Source organism: Pelodiscus sinensis, chromosome 10 (assembly GCF_049634645.1).
Source record: "Pelodiscus sinensis isolate JC-2024 chromosome 10, ASM4963464v1, whole genome shotgun sequence".
Classification (NCBI taxonomy): domain Eukaryota; kingdom Metazoa; phylum Chordata; order Testudines; family Trionychidae; genus Pelodiscus; species Pelodiscus sinensis.
Window position 1 is genome coordinate 43,335,250 of NC_134720.1, and position 15,495 is coordinate 43,350,744.

General features: G+C 41.9%; 1 protein-coding gene across 10 annotated transcripts in view; it reads right to left on the reverse strand.

Annotated features, from left to right (window-relative positions):
• Window positions 1-15,495, reverse strand: part of TBL1XR1 (TBL1X/Y related 1) — a 221,366-nt gene that overhangs the window by 93,761 nt on the left and 112,110 nt on the right. The gene's annotated exons all lie outside the window — the stretch shown is intronic.

A 15,495-nucleotide genomic window follows, 5' to 3' on the forward strand; every position in this document is an offset into this window, starting at 1 on the left:
TAGAAATATCTAAAGGCAAAAAGGTAACCAACGTTAATTATTAAACCTTTGGCATCAATAGTAGGTTCTCTCATACTGTAGCAAGCATTGGGAATCCCTGAAAGCAAAGAATTAAGATTGCTGGTCAGAAGTACTTTCTGCAGTGCTCATTACATCAAAGTTAGACAGAGAAAGAGCAAGCGCGAGTAACTGTAATGAGATGTATTTCTTAAAAAATACACAAAGACATTTACTATACAAAAGAAATTGTGCACAATAATTTTGAGGTAGTGTGTAAACTTTGGTGAAATGCATTTTAAACTATTTTAAAGCGCCAAAGTAGATCGAATGCTTTTAAAAATGTTGCCTGATACCACCTCGTGTTTTTGGCTAGTTTGCATAAAAGGGGTTATCCTCTTTCCATTGAAGTAACTTCCCAAAAATAAATATAATATGCAATCAGATTCTAAGGCTGTACACATATAAACATTTTACATTCCCTATTTGGACTTAAAAATTAATTTAAAAGGCCAGAAACTGTACAGATTCCTCTTTAATTTATGACCGAGAGAGGAGACAGGATGGAAGTGAAGCAGGGTAGGAAACAACACAGATTCCATGTGGGATGTTCCATCTAGCAAACATCACCAAGAGTTACTCCATATTAGACTCAGCTGGCCCCACAGACATGAACTTTTCCACATGCATGTGATTTATACATTTGTGTGTGCACATACTCTGCTCTTGAAGAATCAGTTACTCCCCCTAAGTCTCCCTCCTCTACCTACTTCTCTTCACTCGTCTCTTTGATTTGTATACAAGCTGACCATGTAAGAGGAGCTAGGGTTGTCAGGTGTCCGGTATTCAACCGGACAGTCTGGTTTTTGGGCCCTTTGTCCGGTAAAAAAAAAAAAAAAATCAGAAAATACCGGACATGTGCAATGTCAAATATTTTCTGGTTTTTCGGCTGGGCGCCCGACAGAAGCCTGGAGGAGGCGAGGGGAGTGGCTGGGAGGTGGAGCGTGATCAGCACTGGGAGCCTCTGGTTGCATCTGACATAGATGATACCTTGGGGAGGAGAAGAAGCCCAGTCTGTGCTCCTGAGCATTGTTCAAGCACGTTATGGAGCCGTAGCCAGACTCCTTGTGCTTCGCCAGGACCGTGCACGGGACAGGCAGCACCTTGGGATCTGCATGTGCCTGGGTCAGTTCCGTTCCCTGCCAGCAGATTCGCTCCTCTTTCCCCCCCCCCCCCACCTCCCCGACCTCTTCCAGGCCAGCCCTGCTTCCTTCCAGCTGGTTCTTCTCCTCCCGATCTCCCCCGGCCAGCCCCACTGCCCCCGAACCCACCTCCGGATCAGCCCTGCTTCCCGCCAGCAGCACCCCTTCCCCCCCCGCCCCGATCTCCCCAGGCGAGTCCCGCTGACCCCGACCAGCCCTGCTTCCCGACAGCCTTGGCCACGGTCCCCTTGAATTCTGGTTTTTACACAGTAGTACATGCAAGAAACATCTAATAGGGATGGTCTAGATGGTACTGGGTCCTGCCATGAAGACCTCTCGAGGTCCCTTCCAGTTCTAGTATTCTATGATACATTGCCAAAACATTGTTTTGCATCCCCCTTGAACTTCTGTTCAACCCGGGTGCTATTTAAAATTTGTTTTGCTTGAATACCGTTGTTAGACACTGAAATTATCTCTGAAAGTGATGTTGAGGGATACTCCACTCTTGCCTTTGATATTTTGGCTTCTGTATCAAAAGAGACACCTTTTTAAATGTAAATAAAGGTTGAACTTCTCTAGTCCAGAACTCTTTGGTCCGGAAACATCCATCGTCTAGAATGATTTTAGTCAGCTGGATGTCCACTTTCCATGGTCCCATAAAGTTTTTTTAGAGCCTCCAGGTTCTGAGGGTTCCAGACTAAAGTGGTTCAACGTGTGTAAGTCATGCACATAATGGATTTACTTTTGAAACTAAACATATGCAGAGAAGGATACATATTGCTCATAAGTTCCTTTAAATGAGCATTTAAAGCATTTCAATATTAATTTGTTGAAAGTACATGATCTACAGCAGCAGTTCCCAATCGCCAGTCCGTGAATCGCTGGCTGCCGGGCCACGGTGACTGCCAGAGCTGAAGCCGGCTGTTTGTGGTGGCTCTGGGTGGCAGGGCTGAGGTACACCCCAGTCCTCTGAACCACTGCTGAAGCCGGTTTCTGTGCTCCAGCAGCCACCATGTGGTAGGTGGCTACCAGAGCTGAAGCCAGCTGTTCAGAGGCCCCTTGGCAGAGAGGGGTAGCATTTTATTTGAATATGTGTATATCCATTATTTGCATAGTGAATATGCAAATAAAATGCTACCAAGCCGCCAAGAGTTTGTGAATGGGTTTTCCAGTCTGCGGTATAAAAAAGTTTGGGAAACACTGATCTAAAGTTTATTTCCTTTCAGATGAGTACTTAGCCACTAAAAATGTCAATTGCACAAGACTAAAGCAGACTACTTCTAATAGACAACCAAACCATTGCTAAAATAATGGTATTGATTTTTTCCCAATTAAATTATTATATGTAGCCTTAGTTATATGTAGTTGTAACTGGAAACATCATATTACATTGTAAGAGACGTACTATGTAACACAAATTGAAATGAACAGACTTTCCTGTAGAAATCTAGGCATATATTGAAAGTTAAGTAAGCTTACTAATGACTATCTCATTTGTATGAAATCCTGCTCCTTTATTTTTATATACACAAGAGGAGACTCTCTCTCTCTAAAGGCATTCATGTGCCAGCTAGGCCAGGGCTTATGAGTCTCTCTTCCAGAAGATGGGAATAGGGAAATTTTGGAGCTTTAACAAACCTTTGCCTGTCTAGCTCTGATGGCACAACCAACCACTAAAGCTTTTAACGACTTCTACCATCTCTAATATCTCATTAGGGAGAGGTGTCTACACTGACAAAGACTAAGACAAAATGACAGATGAAAGAAAATAGTCTCCACCACTCCACACTGCCAAGCATGCAGGTTGAAATGTGTCCCTTGAATTGTATTCTGTACAGTGGTTCCAGGTATAGGAAGCGATCACTCTTCATGCTGCCATCTTACATGTTGCTCTAAATGGAGAGTTCTCCGTATATGGCCTCTCCACATACACTATTTACTGTCAGTGGCCAACAGGCAGAGGAAGAAAGGGCATAATCCATAAAAGAACAAATACCCTCCTGCAGCTATTTCATTTCTGGTACCCTCAGGACCTCAGGACCTGAGCAGACCCGGATGAGGGAATTTTCTGGACCCAGAGAGGTCATTTCAGACCCCCTGCTGGCGCTCAACCCCCCCCTCCCTCCAGCTTCCTGGTTTAGCTGCGCACTGGCTCCTGGCATTCCCCCCAGCCCAGCTGAGCAGCACATCAGCCCTCACAGCCCAGCTGAGCTATGCATCCCCCTCACAATCCAGATGAGCGGCGCGCACACACACACACACACACCCTGCAGCCCAATTGAGCCTCACGCCAGCTGCCAGCCCCCCCTTGCAGCCTGAGCCCTGTGCCACCTCCCATGCCCCCACTTCCCTGCAGCACGCCAAGATTCTCTGATCCTGGAACATCCATTGTCATGCCAGACCACGGATGTTGCCGGACCAGAGAACTCCGGATTTTAGAGGTGTAACCTGTATAGCATGAGGCATTCTGGGCTGTCTTCAGCAAGACAAGTGGTAGCGCTGAGGAATTTCAGGGCAGGGCAGTGATGCAGTCATGGTCAGAATCAAATTTTCAAAGGCTATGGAATGTATTGGGGAGGGGGGCTCCTTCTAATTTACATTTTTGCTAAACATTCTTCTGCCCTCTCCCTCAAATATAACTGACTGGCTCAGTCAATGGTGATCGCATCACTGTGTTCAGGGGCAGCCTGAGCATTCTGTGGAGGGCCTGCAAAAGGATTCTTTTTAATACACTCTAAACTGACTGACCCTCCTGCAGCAGAAATAGAACCCATCTGCTTCCCCAGAGGTCAATATCCAGCTGCCAATCCGAAAAGAGGAAAATAAAGTTGTGCAAGAAACAAATGTCCAAACATACGACAGTAAATGGAACACTAGGCTGCCTCAGCCACTGGAGAGCTGTATGTGCATTCTGATGAATGTTATTTTTACAGAAAAAGTAATAGCCAGGAAACCTTTCTATGGTAGCGTGCAAATTAGAGAGTGCCTGTGACCCTTGCTCTTAGTCTTTTTGTGCACAACAGCACTTGGCTGCACTTCAGAGCAATTAGCTCAGTTGCAAGCAAGCAGCTGGGAGGGAAGTCAAGGTGGCCCTAATGGCATCCTGTGCAGCACTCGTTCCCACAGCTCAGGCCCTCCCCAAATCAGAGGGACCTGTGACCACAGTTTCATTTCTCAGAATTGGTTTCCATTACAAAGAATATGTCTAGATATTTCCTTCTCCTTCCCTTGCTGTTGTTCAATAAAAAGCGAGGTTGAGTCCTGACACTTCTTATTCCACTACAAATCCATGGGGAGGGAAGAAAACTGGGATGCAGGCACTGGGCTTTGACTGTCTCTTATTTCCAGCTCTGGTTAGTGGGACCATGAAGCCTATCTCCTCCATGCTTTAACAGTTGTAACCTTAAACCAGAAATCACAACCCAGAAGCAGAAAACAAAGCAGTAAGGGGAAACTAAGATACTAGGCCAGTTGGGAGCCAATAACACATTCATCAGACCAAATATTTTACATCCACTGGACATTTAATCATTTATTTTTACTGCTGTCACATGCAAGCAGTAGAGGAGCCACTTAATAGTTCCTTAAAAGGAAATGAGCAAGGAAAGGTGAAACAGGCCTTCACGGAAGCCTCTTTCCATACCTTCCATCCCCTGTGTCGTTTTCCCTTTGGAATGTCCCGAAATGTTTTTGAATAAATCATCTCAAAAGCATTCTGCGTTATTGCACACACTGATCATCTAAAAAGGAAACTTTTTGATGTCAGTGGATATTTATTCAAACAACGTCTAAAAGAGTGAGTCAGAATCAAAGCCTAATAGCAATGAACCTGAGGGCTGAAAGTATTGATAACTTGACTATTCTTATGGATGCAAATGCAGAGAGGTTACGCAGAAACATGTAGTTAGTTTCTTTTGATTTATTCAGAACCATTTGTGGAACTAAGTTAACTCAAAATACATATTCACTGTCTTTTAAAAAATGATTTTATGGTCATGTTTATACATCCTATCTCTGTTGGTTGAGACAGATATATGGCATAGATTATAGAACATCAATATATTTCAATATTGCCATTTAGCACTAGGGCTAGGATCCAGGGGCCTCTAGGTGCTGGGGAGCTGAATGGAGGTGGAATTCTCACTGGGAAGTCATGGCACCTCTTGGCAGCAACTCCCTGAAGCCTCTTCAGACCACTGGCTGAAATAGACCTCCTGGGGCATTGGATAGCAGCCATTTCACATGCAGAAGGCAAGAAGATCCTGCGAGTGCTCACCAGTATCTTTGTAAGCTGCGCATTTGTGTGGCAGCTCAAGAGAGATTCAGATGTCACGCAACTAATTAGCAGAGCCCCCACAGATGTTTTTTGTTTCTACTGGTGATGCATATTTGCACATGCCTCTGTGTACATAAAAAAATTATTCCACACATGGCTGGAAAAGATTGAGGGAACATTATCTACCAGGAGCCAGGGGTGAACACCAGATATCCATTACAACGAGCACACAAACAGCAAAACTACTATAGCTCGATTTCAATGACAGAAGGAATGGATGATTTATCCTTCTATCCCTTTTGCTGAATTCCAAACCTAGCTCTCCTTGCATCTTGTGACCTGTGTGGTAGTGTGAAAAGAGCACATATAGCTATTTACCTGCACACACTCCTTGGCTACATCTAGACTGCAAGCCTTTTTCGAAAGATACTTTCGAAAAAGCTTCTTTCGAAAAAGAGCATCTAGACTGCAAGCAGTACTTTCGAAAAAGCAAGCCGCTTTTTCGAAAGAAAGCACCCAAGCAGTCTGGATGCTCTCTTTCGAAAAAGCACAGTTTGCATTCAAGAACGCCTTTTTTTGAAAGAGCACTTTCGAAAAAAGGCGTTCTTCCTCTTGAAATGAGGTTTTCTGCCATCGAAAGAAAAGCCACGTTCTTTCGATTTAATTTCGAAAGAACGCGGCTGTAGTCTAGACGCAGGTAAAGTTTTTTCCCTTGAGTCTAGAAACAGCCCTTGTGATGAAATATGGGAGACTGAGGCAGGATGCTTAGAGAAAATGTGCAAAAGTACCTAAGAAACTTAGGCAGCATTCCCTATAAGCTGTGTGCTTCTGTGGTTACTCAGGAGAGATTCAAATGGGGCCCAGTTGAGTAGCAGAGAACCCAAACCATGGTTTTTTGTTTTTGTTTGTTTGTTTCTACTGGTGGTGCACATTGGCACATGCCTCAATGCACATAAAATAATTTATTCAGCATATGGATGGAAAAGATTAGAGGAAATATTTCTTAGGAGCCTAAGTTCCATGGACTTTCAGTGAGAATTAGACTCCTACCACCAGTAAGGCACCTTTGCATATTTTGCTCTTGTTCTCATTTCCAGCCATAGGATGGGCATAATTGTCAATGACTGAAATGAAAGGGAACAAACAAAAATATCCCATAATATAATTAAGGCAGAGCTATGTAGAATCAATTTCATTGTGGATAAATGAAAACCGTGGATGCCTTATTTTTTTTGTATGTACACAGAACCAGTTTTGTAACAATTATCCCACCACACCACATACACATGGAAGAATCAAATAGCCTCTGCAACTACTCTGCAGCATTGCTTCCACCTGTGTCACAGGGAGAAAGCTATTTCAGCCGTATCTGCATAAAAAAAAAATCTAACTGTGCTTTTGGAAATATTTGACCCAGTTTCAAGAAACATTGCAAGCTGTGTTCACATGTCACCATAACATAATCATGTGTGAGCTCTACTGTTCATCCATATCTACTGTGCTGCACTCTGGAAAAAAAGGAGGTAGCTGCCTAATAGTTCCTCAGCACTGAAGTGTGTGCATATGGATACACAAGGGACCAGAATTCAGAAAATGATCTACTACTCTGCCAAACCAGTTACATAGGCACAGTTAACAGCGAACCCACCTATACTGCAAAACACAGTACGCCAAACAGATGAAAAGACTGTAACCACATGCCGGCATAGGTAAGAAGAAATCAAACTGTAAGCTAATACTTTTATTACTAGAATATGACCCACACTGGATGCGGGACGCACCCGCTAGAGCCAACCAGGCCTCAAACCGATTACACACTTGGTTAAAAATTTTAATGTACCAGGGCAAAAAACCCCAACCAAGTTAAAAAATAAATAAATAAAAACACATACCAATACATAAAACTAGAATTTGATTTATTTGTCTTTTATTTATTTAACAATTTTTCCTGTTCTATTTTAGGCATCCATCTTTTTGCTCAGAAAATTTTTATAGCCATTAACCAGATATTATTATGAAATTACCATCAACACAATTTGTTCGAACTGTAAATACCCAATTTCCTAAAGGCCCTTTTTCAGCACTGTGCTAGTGCTGTATATGCATCTGAAAACCTTAATTTCTACTCTGAAGAAACTATAATCCAACTAGACAAGGCTGATAAACAACATAAAAGTGAAACGTCAAAAGATAAATCTCCTGTGCAATTTTTTTTTGGGGGGGGGGGGGGGGCAATACATTTTTTCAAATTCATTTACATCTGTTGCAGCCTCTCTCACTGACCAGAGACCAAAAGGACCTAAGCTGATCTACTGTACACCTCATCTTACTCCACAGAAAGAGATTCAGGTTTGGTGTATGTTAAAATTAATCAACTGAGATTACCTGAGATTACCAAAAGTGCCAAATGTAGCCTTTCCCTCACATGCTTCAGTCCTTGCTGGCAGCTCCAGTTGTTTCAGGGTTGGAATAGCATATATGTAGAAAATGGTCACCATATATTAAGACTAAGGTTACTATTATCCCACATCTATATACAATAAATTCCATGCCTAACACTGACATGAAATACTCCCATTACCGAAACAGGTGTCATAGTTAGTTTCTTAGTCTGTGTATAAAAGGAGCTAACAGACTGTTAGGAAGAGCTTTTTACCAAATCTGTTCTGTACTTGGGACAAAATAACATGACTATAATTAACATAGCAATAAATATGACCTCTGCTATTTTAAAACAGGACATGGAAATGAATTCATACCATATTCTCAATTATTCATATGTGAGAAGAAACAGTTCCTGGTCTTCCTTCTGAACATCATTCACATACTCTTTGCTTGATTAGAATTTGCTTCTTACTGGCTTTAAAAATATTTTTACAGGCTTAGACTCTCAGAATGTATAATACTATATTTTTTTAACAGATTCCCTGACTTTTAGGCAAACTTTGTAACAGCTTTAATTTCCATAAAGAAGTTCTGTTCAGAGTCTTTAAGGTCTCTTCTCTCACTCCAAGCCATAGAGCTGAGGTCAGGAAATATAAAAACAGTTCTTTATTCAAACATTCTTACCGCAATTTTTAGATTTGGGCAAAAAATAAAAAGCCCCAGCCTTCCCTCTTGATTTACAATAAAATTATGGGGAAGACCCTCTTCTGTTCAGAGCATCCTTCTTTGCGTTTAGACTAGGATGTCTGCTAAAAATTATTTCATAAATAAATACGAATCCAGAAATTCTTTACTATTGGTACATCAATTATGCTTACTGCAAGAACATCTTCTCCCTGTGTAATCTTTCCAGGATCCTGCTGCTCTGTAACTAAGCTTCAAAAACATGCACAAGTGTTATCAAATAATGTATTTTCTCTTAAATTGTTCTAAGTGATATTCAGCTGTCTATGTTAGCCAGTCTAAGGCTATGTCTAGGCTACGGGGGTATTGCGGGATACTGTTTGAATCCAAGGAATGTGTTTGCTCTTCCGCTTTTTTTCACAGAAGATCAAACACACTCTTTCGGGGAGCCCTTTATACCTTGTTTCACAAGGCATAAGGACTCGGCTGAAAGAGGAAGCTTTTCCGCCATTTGGCCCCATCTAGACGGGGCCTAAGTGCTATGACATTCCTTCAATGGAGGAACAAAGGGGATCATTTAAGAATAAATATGATGGTGATCATTTGTATTTCAAAATGGTGATCATTTGTATTTCAAAAGAGCCTAAAGGCCTCAGGATCCCATTGAACTATGCACTGTGCAAACAAATGCTGACCAAATTCATCCTATGAGCATATAACAGGGGAGATGATCACCTTGCCTAGGGATCTGTGCAGGCTGAGGGTTGTCCCAGGCCCCCAGAAGGACAGGGCCATGGGTGGAAGAGGTGGGGCAGTCAGCCCTCCCCATCACACAGAGCGCAGCACATCCCCCTCCACCTCCAGCCTTCAGTCCCACAGGGTACTGTGCTCCAGCAAGGATTTAAAGGGCTCAGGGCTCCTGCTTAAGAAGGAAGAAGGGTTAGATTGTCATGCAAAAGGGGTTTGAAGTGGGCCATTAAGCGTTAGCAGGCAGGTGTGTGTTATAGGTGAAATGAGCCATGAAACCAATGTCTCTGTTAAGTCTAGGGTTTGTAGTGTCCGGTAGCATTATGAATTTAAGTTCTTTGGATTCGCTTTTTGAAGGGGTTGTGCAGGTGTCCTTTAGGGACAAGTATTGAAAGATCATATATGGAGTTCATCCAATAAAAAAATATTACCTTCTCCTTCCTTGCCCCTCTCATATCCTGGGACCAACACAGCTACAACAACATCTATGGAATGTAGTATCCCTACACAGACTACCACACTGAATATCCACTGAATGCTAGCAGTTCAAGGGAGCAAAGAGTTTTCCTAAATTCACTCAGAAAACATGAAAACCTGGAAAATGAAATGGTTATTAAAGAAAAAGAAAAAGAAAAAGAAAAACAAGGAAAGCGCATGTACTGTAGTACATAAGAAGCCAGATACTGTATAAGAACTGGCAAAACAGACACTCCCAAGTTTATTTGTATTGCAACAATCATCCCCCAGTTTCCACACAAACCAAAACCCATGTGGCTAGTGTTGGGGTATAAGTAAACAAACTTGTTTTCTTCTTCAATGCTGTGTATGGCTTGATGACTTTATCCTCTGAGGCTTTACGTGGCCTGTCCCTGTGGTAAGACACTCTTTTCTAAGTGTAGAAGCAGCCAATCTTGGTGCCAAACTTGAATACCTGAGATGTTAGCGTTGGTTTTGATGTGGGTGGCATCATCATCTATGCAGACTAGGGATGTTAAAATGCATTTATTTAGAAAAATGTGTAACTGCTGAAAATTTCAGCCATTACATGTTGAGGGAAGGGGCAGGAGCCCTGTATCAGAGGTAGCAGTGCAGGGGTGGGGGGGACTGTAAGTGGCTCCCCAGGAGCTGGTATGCACGGCGATCCAATTTACAAGTATGTGTCCTGGATCTCACTTTTCCCTTTCCCCTAATCCCCTGCGCTGCTACCAAAAGCTTAGGGTCATCCTTTCCAGGCTGGTCTTTGCTGCCACTAGTCTACCAGAGAGGTTATGGAATTAGCTCTCTTCACTGCTATCAGAACTCTAGAATTTGTCTCCTCAGGATCTGAAGAGGCCTTCACAAAGTGCTAAAGGAGACAAATCTTTAACCACTGGAAGTAGGAATGAACTAACACAGATGCTCCACCCCTTGAAGCCTCAAATGGACATGCAAGTAGTTACAGGAAACATGTGTGACCCTGATGGACACTGCCTTTCAAAAATAACCTGATCTCATGCATTTGTGTGCTTACAATGGAACACATATTCTAAGAACCAATATTAATACAATGCTAAAATTATGTAGTTTAGCACATAACCATCAGCAAATACAAGCTCATCTCTGCCTCTTACATTATATTTATATATTACATTACAATATCAGCTTTAATACCTAACCACACAGCACTGCTTAATTACAACTGCATCAATATTTTTCTACAGTGTAATATAACAGTAGTAAGCATTTATATTATGGTTCATCTCAAAGGACTCATTCAGTAATACAAATGTTTGCTACGGAATGCTGGGTCATGTTCAAACAGAAGAAAAGGAGACAATCTAATGAATATACTGAAGTAATGTTCATTGAAGTAATGATCCGTGTGCATTTAACATGGAAAAAAAACTCAATTTACATAAAAATACACAGTAAACACAATTAAACCATATACTTCAGGCATACTACTCTGAAACAATACTAACTCACATAATAGTAAATAAACAGGGTCACATTTGAATTACGTGACACATGAAAAAATAGAAAATCTGCTTTGATTTATTCATAACTGTAAAATTATCAAAAATTTTAATTATAAATTAGAGTCACCCAGCAAGCAGTGATTCACATACACTTCAGGGTATGTCTACACTGCAGAATTTTTTTAGAAAAACATCCATTTTCCCCCCAAAAAAATTTTACTATGTCCACACTTTAATCACGTTCTTTCAAAAAAAAAAAATCAAAAGAATACAGGGATTTGTTCAACTCTGGTAAACCCCTTTCTATGAGGAAGAAGCCTTTTTCCAAAAGAGCTCTTTTGGAAAAAGGCATGTACGGGTGGGGAAGAAGAGGAAAGAAGCACAGGTGTCTTGGTGGCCACTCCGTCCATAGTAACCACAGCTTAAATGCAAGATAGCATCTGCACTGAATGGATGCTATCTTTCAAAAAAAAAAAAAAAAAAAAGTTCGCTTTTTCGATGCGTTTTGGCAGTGTGAACTCTCTCTTTTGGAAGAAGTTTTTTCGGAAGATCTCTTCCCGAAAAGCTTCTTCCGAAAGAAGCCTACAGTCTAGATCAGCGGTTCCAAACTTTTCCAGATGGGGACCCATTTTGACAATTCAGGAAGACTTGGTGATCCAAGGCAATTAAAAAACTGTGTGAATTGCTCCTTAAGAGCCACCTGGGGAAATACCTGGTGACTCTTTTGAAATGTAATGGCGACCTATATTTGGGTCCTGACCCCTAGGTTTGGAAACCCTGGTCTAGATATAGCCTCAGTGGTTTTATTTAGCTTTGGAATAGGCCCTTCGCAAACTGACTGCTTCCATTACTCACAAGCATATTTGATTTCAAAATCTGGCCCTAATATGCTTAGGCACTGGAAAATACCAAAATAATTTCTTCATCAGTTTATGAGAAGTCTCTTATTTTAGTTTTAGACATGAAGTCAAAAAAGTAAAATTGAAAGGGGGTTCAAAAGTACAACTGGATCTGAATCCCATCAGCCCTGAATTTTAGAAAAATCATGGATCTGATCAGAACTAAGAATGTTAAGAAGAGGGTAACTGACTAATTGTGTAGTCGATACAATTTGTATCAACCACACAATTAGTCAATAAGGGAAGGTGGTCTGTCCCAGCTCATGCTGTTCCAAGATAGAGATGTGAAGGACTAGTTGACTAGTCAATAAGCAAATGCTTATTGGATAGCCAACAAGCTAGTCGACTAGTCACTCCACCCCCCTTGCTGCCTCTATCAGAAAGGAGCAGCAAGGAAAGTGGGGAGAGAAGGGGGTCCTTCAAAGTGGCAGTGCCACTTGGAGCCTGGGGCCAGACTCCAGGCTCCACGTGGCACCGTCGCTTTGAAACGCCGTGTGCAACTCAGGGCCAGCTAGGGTGCCCCCAGGCTGCATGCAGTGTTTCAAAGCGGTAGTGCTTCGTGGAACTCGGGATCAGCTAGGGATTCCCTACAGCTCCCTGCTGGCATGCCCTACAGACAGGGGCCACTGCCAGAGCAGCCTCCCCAATAGCACCTCCCCCACTGCTGCCTCTGATAGAGGCAGCACTGTGGGCAGGGTGCTGGGAGGAACCAGCTTTTAAGTCAGCTCCCCCCAGCACTGGCTCCTGTTTCCCCTCCATGCTGCCTCTCATACAGAGGCAGCAGGGAGGGGTGGGGGGGAGCAAATAGTTAAATAGTTGAGTACTCGACTACATCCCTCATCTGAACTGGATCCTGAATACCAATTTTACGATTTGGTCCCATGTCCAAAATCAATATTGATTAAAATAGCCACAAATGAACATTTTATGATTTTTTTAAAGATTAAAGGCAGTAGAGAGAATACTGTACTTACAGGTGAAACCTTACTGACAAAGTAGAATATCAGCCCATACAAAGAACTCAAATTAAACAGCTATATATAAAATGACTTATAATAAAGCAAATATGAATTAAAATAACATACATACATATGATATATAACTTAGTATGGACATATTTGCAAAAATTATTTTCAGAACACAAGCGAACTAAGTAATCACATCTGTAGGTGCGCAAAAACAAAAGAAAACACTTTACACTGCAGTTCAAACACATGCATATAGCTCTCAAATTACAAAATGTACTGTAATGGCACAGAAAAACCCACTGCTATATGAATACCCAATACCACTCAAAGAATACCAATAATTATGTAGTAGTACAAGCACTGAGCATATGAGTAGCAGGATATTACATTTATATATGGTGAGATATGTTGAAAAATAGCACCTTTATGTTGTATTCCATTATGTGAAAAAAGTTATTCCTCAGTGAAAATCTTTTCACAAAAATGACAAGCAACTGATGATGCTTTACGCAGGACTACCAACTTCATCCAGAAAGCTGCACCTCTCAGGAGCATCCAAACAGTGTTACTACAAAAGAGTATGATGACAAAATAGGATGGCTGATGCCTTGGGTGTGGAAGCTAAATCTGAAACCATTTCCCCTTCCATGGGGTAGGCTGGCTATGAAGTGTTTTCTTACCCACTGAGGAATTCCTCAAATCTCTGGAGATGACAGAGGATGTGGCTGCAGATGCGAAGGGAGACCCATTTAAACTGCTTTTTCAAAAAGAGGACGTGAGGTTATGAAAATGCATTCCTCACTGGGAGGAAGCACCAAGGCTACAGACATCTTGCTCAGTCGGGCTTTGGTTCCCTGGGTGCAGGAGCATTCCTTGCTGAGAGAACAGCTGAAGAGTGGGGACAAAGCAACTTCTGTCTCTGTTATGAATCCTCCCTTCTGCCTCCCCTGACGTGGAAACAGCTGCAGTGCCAGCTGCAAGCCTGGACAGGGAAATGTGCTGCATTCACCCAGTTCCAGCCCACTAGTTCACGCACTGCCAGTTAGCTGAGGTGAGTCCACACCAGCCTTTGAAGTCTGGACCAACTCTGGGAGCTGTGGCAGGCTGGTGCAGAAGAGAGGCAGAGTTGGGTTTTCCTATGGTACAACGAGGTGGATAGAGTAATTTCAGTAAGCAGGAATCTGCTCCAGGGAAGCAAGGAACAACTACGGAGCAAAGCATGGAGGATTCAGAATTAAACAGTCTGGAATCCATAATCTTCTCTATCCAAACTGGCACTTGGCCTGACTGGCAGAAGAAAGAGGACCACACAGGATATGATGTGAAAGCCTGGGAATCTGCCTATTAGCTTTGATGGGATTGGATCAGGCATCTCAGGATTGCAATGGCAAAGGAAACATACTGACTGGAAAACACAGAAAGATGGAGCCTGAAAGGATTATTTTTAAAGATAGTTGCATGCATGTGAAAACAGAGGATTATAATTAAGATGACCTGCAATCTTATGTCACTATCATGATCAGAACAAATGTTGTGGTTTTTTTTTAAATATTAGAAAAGCTCTTCTAAGCGGATTCCGTTGTCAAGAGACAATTCAAGTAATCCAACCAATTACTGTAGAAGTCAAATTCTATAGAAATGCCCTGTTTTTACCACACTGCAAGCAAATTGAAGTAGGGACTAACTATTCTTGAATGTCTGGAAATCACCTACTTCCCCATGAGTGATACAAATGAGTAATAATCATCACTGTCACCTATTTTACACAAAATCCATTTGTCTCATTTTCAGTTTATATTAGCTATATCCAGTGCTTTTTTGGGGGTTTAAAAAAAAACGGTGCCGGTACTCCAGGGGAAAAGTTGTTGAGCTCTGACTGAAGGTGCTGGTACTGCGTCTGGAGGTGCCGGTACTGCGTACCGGGCAGTACCGTCACAAAAAAAGCACTGGCTATACCTCAAGTCACTTGGCTCCTCTCAAACCACAATTTCCCCAAAATAACCCCATTTCTCAAGCATTTCTTGCTTAAATTCAGAAAGACTGTAGAGTAGAATAAGTTTGCAATTGTTGGAATAGTGGCTATTGTAAGTGAATTTTTATATCCAAAACAAAGCAGAGTTCTATGTAACCAAGATGAAATTCCGACATATACAGTTGTCTTTTAATGGGAAAGTTAACATCAAGCGTTACGTTCATTTGAATATTATTCTGTATATGCTGTTAGTAATCAGGTTTTCTGTCTCTGTTTTCTGTTGCAGTTGAATCATACAGTTGAATTACTTGAACTTCTGGTGAACTGCACCAAAAGGGAGGAAAAGGAACTAATGCCTCATTTGATCTTGTGACCATAAGCTTGTGTTTTCATTCCTTTTAACTTTT